Source organism: Balaenoptera physalus, assembly GCF_965194825.1.
Source record: "Balaenoptera physalus genome assembly, chromosome: 1".
Taxonomy (NCBI): Eukaryota; Metazoa; Chordata; class Mammalia; order Artiodactyla; family Balaenopteridae; genus Balaenoptera; species Balaenoptera physalus.
This window is the reverse complement of record NC_138882.1, coordinates 160,116,752-160,136,761: the sequence shown is the minus strand read 5'-3', so window position 1 is coordinate 160,136,761 and position 20,010 is coordinate 160,116,752.

Sequence of the window (20,010 nt, the reverse complement as noted above, 5' to 3'; positions counted from 1 at the left end):
CATAGTTAAAATTTCTCTGGGGAGGCTATTATTATTATTTTCACTCAAGTTGCATCAGAGACAGGCAGGTTTTTCTTGTTATTGCCCTGCCTTTTATAGGCCCAAGACTTACCTTCCGTTTCCCATAATGTCTATTTACCCCCAAAGTTCTAGGTTTCTGGTATTGTCATTTCCCCTAATGATAACTTAGCTTCCATGTTAACATATCACTAATTCTAGCAATTTGTATCTGTTTTCGGCCCTTGGAGATTTTCCTTAGTGTCTTTTTTTTTTTTTTTTTTTTAGAGAGGGGTTGTTTCTTCCTTTATTTATTTATTTATTTATGGCTGTGTTGGGTCTTCGTTTCTGTGCGAGGGCTTTCTCCAGCTGTGGCAAGCGGGGGCCACTCTCCATCGCGGTGCGCGGGCCCCTCACTATCGCGGCTTCTCTTATTGCGGAGCACAGGCTCCAGACGCGCAGGCTCAGCAATTGTGGCTCACGGGCCCAGCCGCTCCGCGGCATGTGGGATCCTCCCAGACCAGGGCCCGAACCCGTGTCCCCCGCATTGGCAGGCGGACTCTCAACCACTGCGCCACCAGGGGAGCCCTTCCTTAGTGTCTTGAAGTCCTAACAAAGTGTGTGAATATATATTTGTTGAAATTTATCCAGTATCAATATGTTTTTAAGCAGGAGGGCTTTTTCCAGTGAGCTATGCTGCTGGTGGCAGAAGCCTTTTTGTTGTAATATCTTCTAGAGTGTTATTATATGTAACATTACCAACTTGTTTAAAATGTTAGGTAATTTTTATTAATGGACCTGGCAACACCATATATTAGGGAAGCTAATGTCCAAAGACTTTCTGTTTCACTTATTTATCTGAGACCCTACAATTGTGCTTAGGGGAGAGACTGGAAGTGGGGAATAACCAGGAGAATATCCCCATAATCACAGAGGCTAGACCAATTCCTTGGGTGCCAAAAGTCAGCTCACGTACCACAGATGGAATAAGTCCTAAGAAATGATCACCAACAGTCTAACAGGGCAATTGAGCAACTGAATAGCAAAAGATTAAGACACAGAGATGTATTGAATTCAGGGAAATACCATAAGGATTAATATAACTTTTACTGTAATTACATTGGCTACTGGCCACAGGAATTAATCCATTTTGAATGAAACATTAAAACCCTTTAATGGTGATGGCTATTTGTGGAAAGAGTATGGAAGTATTGGAAACTACACTGGGCAAAGTGTGCATTTGGAGGGTTTTATTGGTCCTCTTCCAGCAGCAACCAGAACAACTTTTTTTTTTTCATCCTCAGGCTTCAAAAGTTTTCCTAGAGGAGTAACACGGGTGTCCCGTGAGAAATGATCCAACCACTTGGAGATATGAAGTTTCTTTATGAACAGAAGGAATAGTTTAAGGGAAGAGTTATATTTTTATCCCTGAATTTTTGACACTCAAAAGTTATACAACAGTAATCAGACAAATGCTCATCAATCATTTTGGAATTTTTTTCAAACTTTTGTATAGTCCTTTTGTCTCCAGAGTGGAAAATCCTTTTCGCTTTAGAATGGCACGTTTTCTGTACCTCAGAAGCAAGACCTAAGACCAAACCAGCACATTTGGAAGGGACAGTGGGACCACTGCCTTGGTCACTGCCTGGTGGAGCTGACCTCGTCATTTGGTCTCTTTGCCAGAGGAGAGGGGACCAGCACACTCACTGTGTCTTTAAAATTTTATTTATTTATTTATTTTTGGATGCGTTGGGTCTTCGTTGCTGCACGCGTGAGCTTTCTCTAGTTGCAGTGAGCGTGGGCTACTCTTCGTTGCGGTGCACGGGCTTCTCATTGCGGTGACTTCTCGTTGCAGAGCACGGGCTCTAGAGCTCAGGCTCAGTAGTTGTGGCTCACGGGCTTAGTTGCTCTGTGGCATGTGGGATCTTCCCAGACCAGGCATCGAACCCGTGTCCCCTGCATTGGCAGGCGGGTTCTTAACCGCTGCACCACCAGGGAAGTCCCTGTGTCTTTAAATTTTTGAAATAAGAACTAAGGCCTTTTTTTTTATTCCAACGAAAAAATAGCTAATTTGCTTAAGTGTTTTCCTCACAGAAAAGAGGTTAGTGACAGAATTGTTCTCTTTAAAGTTGCAATCTCTTACGTGGCTAACAAACTGGTCCACTTCCAGCATCTTGTGATAGGATAAGTATCACTAGGCACCCAGAGAGCAACTAATGAGCCAATAAAAAGCATCCACTAAGTATTCTTAAGGTTAAAAGTCTATGAAATAGGTACGAGAAGCTGCCATGCCCCCGGGGGCACACGTCTTCTTGAGGTGGAAAGCCTAGACCAGGGTATGTAGGTGGTAAGTACAAGCTGGGATGGTCCCCTCCAGTGAAGTTCAAGTGATGCTTCTTTCTTCTGATTAATCTTAATGTATATTCAATCTTCAGTTAGTAGATTATAGCTCAATTTTACCAGGGTGGTTGTTTAGGCTTCTTGTTACTGTGAATAGAAAGTTCCAACACACTTGAGTAAAGTTTTGTAATCAAGTAGCAAAATACCATTTAAGACATGAATATTTTCCAAGAGAATGGCCACTGGAAGGATAGCAGAAATTTCATGAGCCTACCCAGTCCTTCTGTTGGCTACAGATCTCATAGTCTTGGGAATTATGGGCAGGACAGCTAACCATTTTGGCCAATTTACTTTTTAAAATCTCCTTTTGGCTTTCTACCATTCTGAATTAATTGTGGGTGAGATGTGAACAGTGAAAGCATTAGTGTTGGTAGGCTTTATACATTTCCATTACAATTTGGCCTGAAACCTGAGGGCCCTGATCACTGTTGAAGCATAAAGTTGCCTAAACCTGGAAGTGAAGCTCTTTAGAAGTCTTTGATGAATGGTAACTGTGTAAGTCTTTGCTCATTGCTAAAATTCTCTCTGTTCTAAATACATACATGAGTACCAAGTTCATAATCAAATGAACAACATTTCTTTGCCTGGGTAGAAAAAAATCTAAATATTTACAAACGTCTTTGTGGTAGAGGATGAGCTACTCATATTTATGGGAAGTTGGTGTTACTGTTTTTTTAAAAAAATTACTTTATTGACATATAGTTGATTTACAATGTTGTGTTAATTTCTGCTGTACAACAAAGTGATTCAGTTATACATACACACATATATATATTCTTTTTCATATTCTTTTCCATTATGGTTTATCACAGGATATTGAATATAGTTTCCTGTGCTATATAGTAGGACCTTGTTGTTTAGCCATTCTGTATATAATAGTTTGCATCTGCTAATTCCATATCCCCAATCCATCCCTCCCCCATCCCCCACTTGGCAACCACAAGTCTGTTCTCTGTGTCTGTGAGTCTGTTTCTGTTTCGTAGATAAGTACATTTGTGTCATATTTTAGATTCCACATATAAGTGATATCATTTGATATTTGTCTTTCTCTTTCTAACTTCACTTAGCATGATAATCTCTAGGTCCATCCATGTTTCTGCAAATGGCATTATTTCATTCTTTTTTTATGGCTGAGTAGTATTCCATTGCATGAAACCAGAGTGGTGTTACTGTTTATTCATTCAATGAATATTTATTGAGCACCTACTATATGCCAGGCACTGTTCTGTATGCTGGGGATAAAGTGGTGACCAAAGAAGGCAAAGATTCCTTCCCTCAAAGAGCTCACATTCTAATGGGAAGACAGAAAACAAGGTACGGAAGTAACGTGTATATTATGTTGGTAGTACTTAGTGCTAATGAGAAAAATAAAGTGAAGAAAGGGAATAGAAAGTACATATGTGGTCAGTGGTAAGAGGATTGCAATTTTAGATAGGGCGGCCAGGGCAAGGCTTCACTGGGAAGGGGACATTTGAATAAAGCCAGAAGGAAGTAAAAGGAAGCCATGTGGCTATCTGAGGGATGGAAACTCCAAGATTATGAGTAGTAAATACTATACACCTAAGTTCCGCTTGAAAAGAGAGATGGCTGGGTGCACTCCTGTTACTGGAGGTCTGGGAGATGAGGAGGAACCAGTAAAAATTTCACTGAGGTAGAAGGATGAATAGGAGATTAGGTTGTTCTGGAAGCCCAACGAAAAAAATGCTTTCAAGAAGGAGAGGGTGACCAAGTCTGTCTCTTCTCATCTTGGGTAAGTTGAGGAGAGAGAGTGGGCCAGCTCTGGAGGAGCAACAGGGGTGAGAACCCGATTGAAGTGGCTTCAGATGACGAGAAACTGGAGATGGTGAGCACAGACAATTATTTTGAGGGATTTTGCTTTAAAGGGGAGCAGAGAAACAGTACAATAGCTGGAAGGGGACTTAGGTAAAGGGAAGTCTTTGCCTTTTTGTTTTCTGGTTTTGGGGGTTGGGCGATCATATAGCATCTTTGAATGTTGGTGACGATTATCCACTGGAAAGAGGCTATATCCATGCTATAGGAGAGCTAAGAAAATTACAGGAGCAAAGTGAGGGCACAGATAGCCCAGGAGAGAAGGCAGAGGCCTGTGGAGAGATGCTGGTAGACTGGCGGATTTGATAGTGGGAGCTGTGGAAATTCCCTCTCAGTGGCCTCTGTTAGTGAAATAAGAAGCGAGGTCGTCAGCAGGGAGTGAGAATGAACCTGTATGAAGAGGGAGGAAAGGATGTGAAATAATTAACTGAGAGAGTTAATGGACAAGAAAAATGTAGCATAATTGCTAGGAAGTTAAGTGCCCACTGGAGGTAAGCGGTCATGATTTTAAAGTAGTCTAGTCAACAGAATTGCTTTTCTTCAGCCATATTTGGCAGCATTGACGCAGACATGGAGTAGCTGAGAGAACTGGATTTCATCAAGGTTTGGGTTTTGCTAAGCAAGGGACACAAATTTAGATCTGGCCAAGGGAGTTGAGGGTGTTTGCAGTGGTTGATTTTGATTGATCATGGAATTTAAACTGGGTAAGGAAGTGTCTTAGCTCAGGCTGCCATAACAAGATACCACCGACCAAGGGGCTTAAACAACAGACATTAATTTTCTCACAGTTCTGGAGGCTGAAAGGTCAAGATCAAGGTGTGGACAGATCTGGTTTATGGTGAAGCCTCTCTTCTTGGCTTGTAGGCAGTTGCCTTCTTGCTGTGTTCTCACATGGCTTTTCTTATGCTTGTGGAGAGAGAGAGAGAGACCTCTGGTGTCTCTTCCTTTTCTGATGAAGACACCAACCTCATGACCTCATTTTTTAACAATTGAAGTATAGCTGATTTACAATGTTGTGTTTGTTTCTGATGTACAGCAAAGTGATTTGGATATATATATAGGTAGATAGATATAGATATAGATAGAAAGATAGATATTCTTTTCATATTCTTTTCCATTATGGTCTATCGAATATAACTATATATTCACTATAACTATTGAATATAGTTCCCTGTGCTATATAGCAGGACCTTGTTGTTTATCCATTCTATACATAATAGTTTGCATCTGCTAGTCTCAAACTCCCAATCCAACCCTCCTCCCACCCCCCTTGGCAACCACAAGTCTGTTCTCTATGTCTGTGAGTCTGTTTCTGTTTCATAGATAAGTTCATCTGTGTTACTCTAGATTCCACATGTAAGTGATATCATATGGTACTTGCCTTTCTCCTTCTGACTTACTTCACTTAGTATGATAATCTCTAGGTCCATCCATGTTGCTGCAAATGGCATCATTTCATTCTTTTTTTTAGGGCTGAGTAATATTCCATTGTATATTATGTACCAATCTTCTTTATCCATTCATCTGTTGATGGACATTTAGGTTGTTTCCATGTCTTGGCTATTGTAAATAGTGCTGCTATGAACATAGGTGTGCATGTAACTTTTTGAATTATAGTTTTGTCTAGATATATGTCTAGGATTGGGATTGCTGGATCATATGGCAGCTCTATTTTTAGGTTTTTGAGGAACCTCCATACTGTTCTCCACAGTGGCTGCACCTAGTTACATTTGCACCAACAGTGTAAGAGGGTTCCCTTTTCTCCATACCCTCTCCAGCATTTGTTGTTTGTAGACTTTTTAATGATGGCCATTCTGACCAGTGTGAAGTGTTACCTCATTGTAGTTTTGACTTGCATTTCTCTAATAATTAGCAGTGTTGAGCATCTTTTCATGTGCCTATTGGCCATCTCTATGTCTTCTTTGGAGAAATGTTTATTTAGGTCTTCTGCCCATTTTTTTGATTGGGTTGTTTTTTTTTGCTATGGATCTGCAAGAGATGTTTGTATATTTTGGAATTAAGCCCTTGTCGGCTTATGACCTCATTTAATCTTAATTATCTCCTTAAAGGCCCTATCTCCAAATGCAGTCACATTGGAGGTTGGGGCTTCAAAATATGAAGTTTCTTTTTTGTTTTTTGGTTTTTTTGGCGACACCATGTGGCTTATGGGATCTTAGTTCCCTGACTAGGGATTTAACCTGGGCCCTCGGCAGTGAAAGCACCAAGTCTTAACCACTGGACTGCCAGGGAATTTCCAATATATGAATTTTGGAGGAACACAAATTGTCCATAACAGGAAGGAAAGAAGTATATAAGGGGATCTAGGACAATGAAAAGGTGGTAAGATTAATGGATTGTAGGTAATGGTGAGACCAAAGGATCACTCGAGTTGGAGCATTAGAAGGTGTGAGCTGGAAATACAGGAGGAGTTGACTGGAGAGTGGGATATATGAAATTGAGATGATAGAGGGGTTGCAGTCATTTGTAATGACAAGACCTAGGGTATGACTGTGGGAATGAATGGCTGAGGTAGAGATAGATGAATAAAAAGACCACTGGAGGAGAGGATGCAAAGGAACTGTGAGACCAAGTCATTAGAAGGACCATCTCTGTGCATACTGAAATTACCAGGAATTACCACAGGAGTAGCATTGCAGAGAGAGACAGCAAACCAGGTGTTAAATCTTTAAGGAAGGAGAGAGAACAACTTAAGGTAAATAGATGATAGTGGTAAAGTTGGACTATATTGGGGGGAAATGTAGCATAACCAATCATAAGTCACAGAGGAAGATATTTGCAATCCATATAACCAACAGGGGTGTCACAGATTGGATTTTCCAGAAGCAGATGAGAAGGAATTTGAGGTGCAAGAAGTTTACTAGAGATCAACACTTGTGAAAGGAATGGGGAGGAAGCAGGATTGGGCAGAGAAAGAACTTGAACTATGATGTAGGTCCTACAAAGCCAGCAGGGAGCTCTGGAACATATAATGCACATCAAAGTGTTCAATGTTAGGCCAAATAGCTGGGTCTTTAGATCCCACAGCCCCCTTCAATCACCAGATATGGATTGCACTGGAATGTGTCCGACCTTGGGCAGACAGCCCCCTGCAGATGTGGCAGATCCTGAAATAGCTGACAGCTGGAAGCTGTCTGCTTAATGCATTCCCTGCAGCTGGAAAACAAGTCCTGCCTGAAAGGGCATCTGGGCAGTGCATCTCTATGTCTACCACAGAAAGACTCTTATTTTGCATATGTAAAGAACCCCTATAAAGCAATGTGAACAACTGTGTTGCAAAGGATAATAGTGGCTACCTAAATATGAATCTCTTTACATTCCAGATATCATTATAAAAGAGGAGTCAGCAAATGATGTCCTAGGGGCTGAGCAACTGTCTTTGTAAATAAAGATTTACTGGAACACAGCTATACCCGTTCATTTAGACATTGTCTTTATGGCTGCTGTCATGCTGCAATGGCAGGGTTGAGTGGTTGTGATAGAGATAGTATGGCTTGCAAGCTTAAAATTTTATTATCTGGACCTTTAAGAAAAAGTTTCCTGACTCCTGATATAGAACAAGAAAACAATAAGACAAAACCTATACTCTCAGCATAACTAGATGACAGAGAATGCCCTAACTTCAAATTACCTATAATTAGAAAAGCAAAAGCAAATCCTAGTGAGATCTTTCATGATCCTACTGCAAATCTTTGTGGAGAGCAAGGGCAGCCCAGGAAAAACTGCAGAAGAGGGGACAGATAACAGCAGGTCAAAGATTGATCTAAAATCGCTATTAAGGGGAAAAATACTGAAAAAGAATCCTGGTAGATCAGAGTCCTGACCATGGGAAGGGATATAAAAAGGCATTGCAGGACTAGGGAGACAATCTCAGAGAAGTAATGCTTCCGGGGGAAGAGAGTGCAAAAAAGGAAGGGAGAGGCACCCTTTGAAGATTAGATGTTGAAGAGGAAAATAATCAAAAGAGAAAAATGATGAACCATGCCACACAAAACAGAGCACAAAAAATTGCAGAATAAAAAACTACTATCACACACACACACACACACACACACACATTCAAGTATCTGTTCTCAAATTTTTTGGTCTCAGGACTTTGTTACACTTTTAAAATTTGAGAACCTTGAAGACCTTTTGTATTTGTGGGTTATGTCTACTACTATTTACTATATTTGATATTAAAACTGAGAATTTAAAAATATTTTAGAAATTAATTTAAAAGCAACAGTAATAAACTTATTGTATGTTAACATAACTAATATTTTTATGAAAAACAACTATATTTTTCAAAACAAAAAATTTCATGAGAAGAGTGGCATTGTTTGTTTGTTTGTTTGTTTTTGGCCATACCGTGCAGCATGCGGGATCTTAGTTCCCTGACAAGGGATGGAACAAATGTCCCCTGCATTGGGAGCATGGGGTCTTAACCACTGCACCACCAGGGAAGTCCCAGAGTGGCATTATTTTTACATTAAAAAATCTCTTTAATGGCTGGCTTAAGAGAAGACAGCTGATTCTCTTATCTCTATATCTGCATTCAATCTGTTGAAATATCACATTGTGTAGCTTCTAGAAAACTTCAGATACTAGTGAGAGAATCAGAGTGAAAGAGGCAAATATTTGTACTATTATGGAAATAGTTTTGACTTTGTAGCTACCTGAAAGATATTGAGGACCCTTAGGGGTCCCTGAACCACACTTTGAGAATTGCTACATATAAAAAACTGTACATCACTACTCTGACAGACGGGAGTACCATTGAACTAACAGTCTTAGACCACCCTTAGACCAATCCAAAAAATGAATAGGTGAAGATAGATTAAATTGATCAAAGTATCTGTAAGAAACAAAAAATTAGAATCAAAATAGCTCTGGTGATGAACATTTCCACATCTTTCCCTCCTCACCCTCCAAAGAAAAGCAGCCTTGAAGTAGAAGAAAACTGTAACACCACACACCAAACTGAATTAATTATCTTTGCAGAAGCATTTGAGGATATGAAAAATCACTCTGAAATAGAAATACAAAAATTAAAAACAGAAATGGACACACACCCCTCCAAAGAAATAAATGAAAAGAATTGATTGAACTCAGTAAAGAAGAAAAAGACAAAATCATTTCAAAAATGAAGACTAAATTACAAGGTGCCCAAGGGGAAATAAGCTCAAATGGAAATGTTATAAGAGGCATTGAAGAAAGGAAAAACCAAGAGGGTGAAAATGAAATAGAGAGAGAAGCATTGGAAGGAAAAACTTCTCTACCGACTTAGGTTTGACTAGTCGAGGGCCTGCAAATGAACTGGCAATAGATTAAGAGGGGAAACCTTTATTATGCATGCATGCATACCCTATGGAGAGACTAGCTCCCTGAACAGCTAGAGATAGAGGTTTATATACCAGCCTAATAAGGGGGTAGATGAGAGGGTTAGGCCTTCAAAAGATGGAAGGTTCTAAGTCTTATTTACACAGTTTTTTTTTAGGAATGTCCTGGTGCCCAAGGTCAGTGCCCGCCTGAATGGAGACCTCTCTCTAGGGGGGCTTTGTGGTAGCTGTCTCTCTTAAAGCTCTGCTTTAGTCAGATAAGGGAAGTTCACATAAGATTTCTTTCTGCATCTGCTGTAGCTCAGATGTCTTCACTTGGAGGTAATCTGTATACCAGTTTGGTGGGTTGTTGCTCTCTTTAAAAGTAAAAAGGGTCGGAGAGAAAGTAGTTGAAATGGAAGACAGAAAGGGAAGAAACAATGTACATATAATTAGAATCCTTGAAGAAGAAAATAAATAAAACAGTTGCACAGAGCTAGTGTTTAAAATTATAATCCACAAAAATGTCTGGAAAGAGAAGACCTGATTCTACAAACTGTATAGGCCAGGGAAAATCAACTTAGAATGATCAACTATAGGACATATCCTAGTAAAACTACTATGCTTTCTTTATTTATTTATTTTTAAAATAAATTTATTTATTTATTTATTTTTGGCTGTGTTGTGTCTTCGTTGCTGCATGCGGACTTTCTCTAGTTGCAGTGAGTGGGGGCTACTCTTCGTTGCAGTGCGTGGGCTTCTCATTGTGGTGGCTTCTCTTGTTGTAGAGCATGAGCTCTAGACGTGCAGGCTTCAGTAATTGTGGCATGGGCTCAGTAGTTGTGGCTCACGGGCTCAAGAGTGCAGGCTCAGTAGTTGTGGCGCACAGGCTTAGTTGCTCCACGGCATGTGGGATCTTCCCAGACCAGGGTTTGAACCTGTGTCCCCTGCATTGGCAGGCGGATTCTTAACCACTGAGCCACCAGGGAAGTCCCTACTATGCTTTAAACATAAAGAAAAAAACCTCAAAGACTCCAAGCAAAAAGATAAAATAACATGCAAGCCAATAGAATTAGACTAACATCAGGCTTCTCAAAAACAACATATAAAACAAAGCAACAATAAAGCAAACTCAAGGAAATTGATTATGAAGCAAGAATCTTCTTCCTCATTTTGTTCATATTTTTCCTTGAGCATCTTCATAATGTTTGTAGTACCTCTTTTTACAGTAGTTGTCTGTTAATTCCATCATCTCTGCCACTTCTGGATTTATTCTATTGACTGATTTTTCTCTTGGTCATAGGCCACATTCTTCTGCTTCTTCATATGTCTAAATTTGATTAGTATGACTTTTACATTGTTGAGTAACTGGATTTTGTTATATTCCTTCAAAGAGTCTTGAGTTTTGTTCTGGCAAGTAGAAAAATGATCTGTAGATCATCATAATGCTTCTGAGTCTTATTTTAAACTGTTTTAAGGTGGGTCTAGAGTAAACTTTATTCTAGGGCATACATTCTCAACAGGGATAATATTGCCCCCAAAGGGGCAAAAATTGGTTTGGAGGGGGGTGAAAAAATCTTATTCTTTTTATGTATAAAGCACAGATATACATACTGTACATCACAGTTATACAGCATATCTGTGGTATTAAAATTTCACAGGGTGGGAAAAATAGAAAAAAATGTCTACTTCTTTAGGACAACCAGGTGAAAGGCTCTTTTGGTGGAGGAGGTGGATGGTAATACTAAAAAAAAAACTTGTTCAGACACATTCCTCTAGAGCTCTCTCTGAGAAGCTCCCTCCTCTTCAGTGCTTTGTGCCATGAATTTCATCTGCTTCATTTTTAAAAATTTCAACTCAGCAAGATTATCATGCTTTGTTTGGGCTTACCATCCTTGAAGGTAGAAAACTGGAATGATCATAGTGCTTACTAAGTTTGTTTTTTTCCTCTTAGGGATCACAATCTCATCCTGTCTATTGACTGAAAACCATTGCAAAATATATTTTCTTCAGTTTTCTAGTTGTTTATGGAAAGAGGTCATATCTAGTTACAATTATTCCATTACAGCCAGAAGTGGAAGTTCTAATGGATGTTCTTCTTTAAAAGTGAAGTATAACCTACTGTATAGCACAGTGAACTCTACTCAATACTCTGTAATGACCCATATGGGAAAAGAATCTATGTATAACTGATTCACTTTGCTGTACAGCAGAAACTAACACAATATTGTAAATCAACTATACTCCAATAAAAATTAATTTGAAAAAAAGAAGTATAGTTGATTTACAATATTGTGTTAGTTTCAGGTGTACAGCATAGTGATTTGGTTTTTTTGCAGATTATGTTCCATTATAGATTATTACAAGATATTTGGTATAATTCCTGTGCTGTACAGTAAATCCTTGTTGCTTATCTATTTTATGTATAGTAATTTGTATCTGTTAATCCCATACTCCTAATTTGTCCCTTATCCCCCTTTTGGTAACTATAAGTTTGTTTTCTATGTCTGTGAGTTTGTTTCTGTTTTTTTTTAAATTTTTATTTTATATTAGAGCATAGTTGATTAACAATGTTGTGTTAGTTTCAGGTGTACAGCAAAGTTATTCAATTATACATATACATGTATCTATTCTTTTTCAAATTCTTTTCACATTTAGGATATTACAGAATATTGAGCAGGGTTCCCTGTTATGTTTTGTATATAGATTAATTTCTATTACTTTTTAGATTACACATATAAGTGATATCATATAGTATTTTCCCTTTTCTGTCTCACTTATTTGACTAAGTATAATATTCTCTAGGTTCATCCAGGTTGCTGCAAAGGGCAATATTTCATTCTTTTTTATGGCTGAGTAATATTCCATTATATATATTGGAGTATTATATATATAATTATATAATATATATACCACATCTTCTTAAGCCAATCATCTGTTAATGGACCCTTGGGTTGCTTCCATGTCTTGGCCATTGTAAATAGTGCTGCTGTGAACATTGGGGTGTATGTATCTTTTTGAATTAGAGTTTTTGCTTTTTTCTAGATATATACCTTGTAGTGGATTTGCTGGATCATATGGTAGTTCTGTTTTTGGTTTTTTAAGGAACCTTCATACTATTTTCCATAGTGGCTGCACCACTTTATATTCCCTCCAACAGTGTAGGAGGGTTCTCTTTTTTCCACACCCACTCAAGCATTTATTATTTGTAGACTTTTTGATACTAGCCATTCTGACCGGTGTGAGATGATACCTCATTTTGGTTTTAATTTTCATTTCTCTAGTAGTTAGCAATTTTCAGCATCTTTTCAGGTGCCTGTTAGCCATCTGTTTGTCTTCTCTGGAAAAATGTCTATTTAGGTCTTCTGCCCATTTTTTGATTGGGTTGTTTGTTTTCTCAATATTGAGTTGTATGAGCTGTTTGTATATTTTGGATGTTAACCCTTTTTCAGTTGCATTGTTTGCAAATATTTTCTCCCATTCTGTAGGTTGTCTTTTCGTTTTGTTGATGGTTTTTTTTGCTGTGCAAAAGCTTTTAAGTTTGATTAGTCCCATTTGTTTATTTTTGCTTTTATTTCTTCTGCCTTGGGAGACTGATCTAAGAAAATATTGCTACAATTTATGTCAGAGAATGTTTTGCCTATGTTCTGTTCTAAGAGTTTTATGGTGTCGGGTCTTACATTTAGGTCTTTAGACCATTTTGTGTTTATTTTTGTACATGGTGTGAGGAAATGTTCTAATTTCATTGTTTTACATGTAGTTGCCCAGCTTTCCCAACACCACTTGAAGAGACTGTCTTTTCTCCATATTCTTGCGTCCTTTGTTGTAGATTAATTGACTGTAGGTATGTGGGTTTATTTCTGGGCTCTCTATTCTGTTCCATTGAACTATGTGTCGCTTTTGTGCTAATACCATAGGAGTGGTGAGAGAGAAATCATTGTCTTGTTCTTGATTTTAGAAGGAAGGCTTTCAGCTTTTCAACATTATGTTGGCTGTGGGTTTGTCATAAATGGCCTTTGTTATGTTGAGATATGTTCCCCCTAAACCCACTTTGATGAGAGTTTTTATCCTGGATGGATGTGGAATTTTGTCAAAGGCTTTTTCTGTATCTATTGAATGATTATGTGGTTTTTGTCTTTCCTTTTGTTAATGTGGTGTATCACATTGATTGATTTGTGTATGTTGAACTATCCTTGTGACCCTGGAATGAATTCAGCTTGATCATGGTGAATGATCCTTTTTATATACTGTTGGATTCAGTTTGCTAATATTTTTTTGAAGATTTTTGCATCTATATTCATGAAAGATATTGGCCCAAAATTTCCCTTTTTGGTAGTGTCTTTGTCTTGTTTTGGTATCAGGGTAATGGTGGCCTCCATAGAATGAATTTGGGAGTGTTCCCACTTCAGTTTGGGGGAATAATTTATGAAGGATAGGTATAAGTTCTTTATATGTTTGGTAGAATTTCCCCAGTGAAGCTGTCTGGTCCTGGACTTTTGTTTGCTGTTTTGTTTTGTTTTGTTTTTTAAATTACAGATTTTAAGTATTTCCATGTTTTGACTACTGTGAATAATGCTGTAGAAAACATGCATGTGTAGATATCCCTTCAAGATACTGATTTCAATTCCTTCAGATATATACCCAGGAGTGGGATTGCTGGACCATTTGGTAGTTCGATTTTTAATTTCTTGAGGAACCTCCATACTGTTATCCATAATGGTTGTACCAATTTACATGCCCACCAACAGTGTATAAATGTTCCCTTTTCTCCACGTCCTCACCAATGTTTGTTATCTCTGGTCTTTTTGATAAAAGGCTTCCTAACAGGTGTGAGGAGATATCTCATTGTTTTGATTTGCATTTCCCTGATGATTAGTGATGCTGAGCACCTTTTCATATACCTATTGGCCATTTGTATGTCCTCTTTGGAAAAATTCTATTCAGATCCTTTGCCCATTTAAAAAATGGATTGTTTTCTTTTTTTGCTATTGAGCTGTATGAGTTCTTTACATATAGTTCTATATGTATATATATATATATATAATATATATATAGTATAGTTCTAATATTTTGGATATTAGTCCCTTATGAGATATATGATTTGCAAATATTTTCTCCCATTCTGTAGGTTTTTTCAATTTACTGATTATTTCCTTTGTTGTGCAGAAACTCTTTAATGTAGTCTCACCTGTTTATTTTAGTTTTTGTTGCCTGTGCTGTTGGTGACTTATCCAAGAAATCAGCAATGAGTAATTTTTAAAATCAATAAGATATGTAATTCTTTGACTTATTTTGTATGTGTCTTTCCTAGTGACATTCCTGTGATTTCAAAATATGGGTTTGAGAACCTGACAAGATAGCTTTAGCTTATGTATTTTATTTGCTTGAGCAAATCATTTCTGAATTTTAGTTGTGATAGATAAACCAGAGTTTTATGTGAAATGTCGTAGCATCTGGAGATGTTGAAGTACCACATATAGATGAAATTAATGCAGAGCAACTCCAGTAGATTATTGAGGTAGTCATAGTTTTACCTGTCTGTGCCAAGCATAATTCTTTAAAAGAACAGGCAAAAATCATGTTATCAAAATTTCCAGCTGCTTTGGTAGTCATGTGCAAGTCCTTGTATTAAGTCATTTGTACTATTCTTTGAAAGTATCAAAACACTTAAAGACCATAGCCCGCCCATGACTGACAGTAGGGCACTCACAATATTGGGAGAATTTAGCAAGTCAAGTTGTAAAGAAGACATAAAAGACATTGGCAAACAGCACTGGTTAAGTCTACGAGTTTTCTTTTGAAGCCTTTTGTAATCAAAATGAAGAATAGAAAATTGTTATTAAGGCAGTGTGTGTGCATGTATGTGTATTCTTTTTTTATTTTATTTTTTAACATTTCTCTCTTTCTAATATCTATATATGTATATATATGTTAGATATGCTGTTATTTGAAAGAATGACTGGTTTGCACTAAAGAACTCTCTCACTGCATTGAATGAGTCTTTCAGTGGTCATTACTTTCCAACCGTTTTCCTCCAATCATTTTTAAATGTTTTCTTTTTTTTGGTCACGTGGCTACCATGGATTGAACCTGGGCCCCCTGCAGTGGAAACGCAGAATCCTAACCACTGGACCACCAGGGAATTTCCTTAAAATGGTTTTTTTAATAATGAAATGATTGAGGGAATTTCCTGGCCTTCCAGTGGTTAGGACTCCGAGCTTTCACTGCCAAGGGTGTGGGTACGATCCCTCGCTGGGGAACTAAGATCCCGCAAGCCACAGGGTGCGACCAAAAATTTTTTTAAAAACGAAATATTTGATAGATTTAAGTTGGAAATTGCTATTTTAATTTTGTAAAAACAATTTTCTAAATTTGAAATTTTATATACACTTTCATCTAAAGTGAAATGAAAATGAATCAGAGAAGAAATATTGGTTTAAATGATAGTTGTTATTAACATCTTTTAAAGAAGTATATGCATTTTTTTCTGAAAAAGAATTGAAGGAAATAAGAACAAAACCTGTTAGAAATACGAGCAAAACACACAAAAAGACAATTCACAAAAAATATTAAAATGCCCTTAAACATACGAAAAGATATTCAACCTTACTCATAATAACAGAAAATGCAAAGTAAACCTACTCTGAGATACCATTTCTCACCCATCAGACTGGTCAAAATTAAAACTCATGACACGTTTCTGTTGGTGAGGCTGTAGGGGAACAGACATCCTTATACACTGCTGACGGAAATGCAAATTGGGACAGCCCTACAGAGGGGAATTTGGCAATATCTATCAAAACTGCATATGCATTTATCTCTTGACCCATTTATCTCACTTACAGAAGATATGCCTCAAACAATACAAAGATACTTATGGACTAGTTTATTCATTGCAGGATTGTTTGTAATTGCAAAATATTGAAAGCACCATAAATGCCATAAATTATGGTATATCCACACACACGAATACTATGCTACTGTAAGAAAGAATGTATATGAACAAATACAGAATAATTTCCAGAATATATTGTTAAGTGGAAAAAGCAAAGTGCAAAAGAGTATCTACAGTATACTACCTTTTGTGTAAGAAAGAGTGAAAACAAGAAAATATGCATGCATCTGTTTATTTGTGCGAAAGAAGCATAGCATGGAGAGAACAGAAATAAATGAGACTGGTGACCGACACTCGGTGGGTAGGATGGGGTGGAAAGAATGTGGGGAGGCAAGTAGGGTACAGAGAATGGGAAAGGGGAGAGATGCTTTGCTGAGTGGGCCTATTGGTACAGTTCTGAGTTTTGGAATCATCCTAATGTTTTATATACTAAAAACAGAAACAAACAAACAACCAAAAATAGGGGAAACCTACAATGGAATACAAAGAAACAAATGAAATTAAATGCATTTTAAATGAAAAACATAACCACACTGAAGAAGAAAAATAGAGCTAATTCAGATGGCTTTTGAACACAGAATTATATGTACAAACTCTCCAGTCAAAGAAAAACAGAAATATGGAGTTCTGTTTAATATCGAGATCTGGTTTGTTTTTTTGCAATGGTATGGGCTAGAGATTTTGAAACTTCTCTTTCTGTGTATTCCAGGATTGAATATATAAGCCAGGTTTCTCACTGTTGGAGAAGGAAGTTACAAAGGTGAAAAGAAGAAAGGCTAGAATGAACGCTGTGTTATTGGATTAAAGTTGGAAGTGTTAATATGAATTCACGGTTTGGACATGTGTGTATATATATACATATTTCTTAGCTTGGTCCACTAAGAGGGTCTAAAAACAGTAACACCTTAGTAGCAAGGAGCTCCTCTAGTGTTTAGATCTTGCTTTAGATCCACACTAAGAGAAACCAACACTTGAAGGCTGGGATTGGGAAAACACACATGAACTTGGACAATCTTTTTGTGGCAGAAATTAAGAACGTACTTAAGGAAGGATGGTGACATGTCAAAAGGACACAGGAGCTAGATTAAAGTGGCTCCCTCTGGCCAAATATGGGACATTTCAAGCATCAAAATAAGTGAGAGTATGGATTAGAATGCATTGAGTAAAATAGGAATTCATGAGTTGGTACTGTTATACATAAATAAATAAACAAAGGAGAAGGAGAAACTATTCCTTTCAGTAGAATGCCAACTAATAAATGTAGAAGGATGATTTAATTAGGAATTACTATCTGGCAACCATAATAGTAATAATTGATTCAGGCAAGAATCCTCAAAAGATACTAAAACTAATGGGCAAACTTAACATAGTCTCAAAGATTCTCCCCACAAAGTACTGATTGATCGTGAAAAGAAAAACTGTAACTTTAACCTCCAAGTATTTTGGAATTCTCCAGCTATCTTTCTGTTATTGATTTCTAGTTTAAATCCATTGTTGTCTGAGAGCAGACATTGTATGATCTCTAGTCTCTTACATTTGTTAAGGTGTGTTTTATGGCCCAGAATGTGGTCTGTCTTGTTCCATGTGAGCTTATGAAAAATGTGTTTTGTGTTAATGTTGGATGAAATAGTCTATAGATGTCAATTACATGCAGTTGATTGATGGTGCTATAGAGTTCACCTATGTCCTTACTGATTTGCCTGCTGGATCTGTCCATTTCTAATGGAGAAGTATTGAAGTCTCCAACTATAAAAGTGGATTCATTTATTTCAAACGTTGTAGTTCTATCAGTTTTGACTCACATATTTTGATGCTCTGTTGTTAGGTGCATACACAAGAAGGACTGTTACGTCTTCATGGAGAATTGACCCTTTTATTGTTATGTAATGGCCCTCTTTATGCCTGATAATTTTCCTTGCTTGGAAGTTTGCTATGTCTTAAATTAATACAGCTACTCCAGCTTTCTTTTGATTAGTGTTAGCATGGTATATCTTCCTCTACACCTTTACTTTTAATCTATATGTGTCTTTATATTTAGAGTGGGTTTCTTAATCCCACCCAGTTGGAAAAATCAAGTTGGAGTATGGAACATAACTTCTGATCTCCTTCAAGTGTCTTCATACTCCTTCTCTCTTGCTAAAATGAAAGTATTTTATACCAAGAAAAATTAAAGTGGGTTTCTTGTAGAAACATATAATTATGTTCTTTTATCTATGCTGACAATCTCTATCTCTTAATTGGTGTATTTAGACCATTGAAATTTAAAATGATTATTGATATAGTTGGATTAATATCTACCATATTTATTACTATTTTCTATTTGTTGCCCTTGTTCTTTTTTCCTGTTTTTGCCTTCTCCTCTTTTTCTGCCTTTTGTGGTTTTATTGAGCATTTAATATGATTTCATTTTCTCTTTCTTAGCATATCAATAAAAATATTTTTAGCATATCAATAAAATTATATTTTTATTTTTTATCTTTATAGTGAAGAAATTTGTGGTGAAAGTTAATATCATCAGTAAAAGGACACCAGATATCATACATCTTCTGATACAATGCACTGAGAAGGGCACATCACTTACCCTGTTTTCCTGCCAAAAAATGCATAACCTTAATTAGTCATGAGGAAACATCATAACAAACCCAAATTAAAAGACATTTCAAAATGTACTCTTCAAAAATGTCAAGATCATAAAGGACAAGGAACGACTGAGGAATTGTTCCAGAATAAAGAAGAATTGAGATATGACAACTGAATGTAACTCATGGTCTTAGATTTTCTTTGCTTATAATGAATGTTATTAGTATAATTGGCAAAGAATAAAGCCATTTAGTATTGTATCAGTATTAATTTCCTGATTATGATACTTATATTGCAGTTATAAAAGAGAATGTCCTTGTTTGCAGGAAATCTGCACTATTTAGGGGTAGATAAACAGATAAAGCAAATGTGGTAAAATGTTAACATTTGAGGAGTCTGAAGGGTATAGAGGATTCTTTGTACTATTCTTGCAAATTTTCTGTAAATCTGAAGTTATTTCAAAATAAAAAGTTTAAAAATTGTGATGGTATTTAGATTCTTGGTATTTAGATAGTATTAGAGAAGAGTGCTATAATAGTTTTATTTTTAAATGTCAATGTTTATAGTACTTCAGAAATTAAATCCTTTGCAACTATTCAACCTACAAGGAAAGTTTTAGATATCAACTTAAACATGCGTGACAGTTTTTAGGATAGTGAAACTATTCTGTATACCGTAGTTGGTGGTTACATGTCAATATACATTCATCAAAACTGATAGACTGTGCCATGGGAGGAGTGAACCCTAACGTAAGCTATGGACTGCGGGAGATAATGATGCGTCAGTGTAGGTTCATCAGTCGGAACAAATGCACCACTCTGGTGTGGGATGTTGACTGTAGGGGAGGCTGTGCATGTGTTGGGGGCTGGAGGTATATGGGAACTCTGTACTTTCTGTACAATTTTGCTGGGAACCTAAAACTGCCCTGAAATATGAAGTCTATTTAAAAGAAATGTATGAGATAATATATACTTTTTCAAAGTCTTTTAG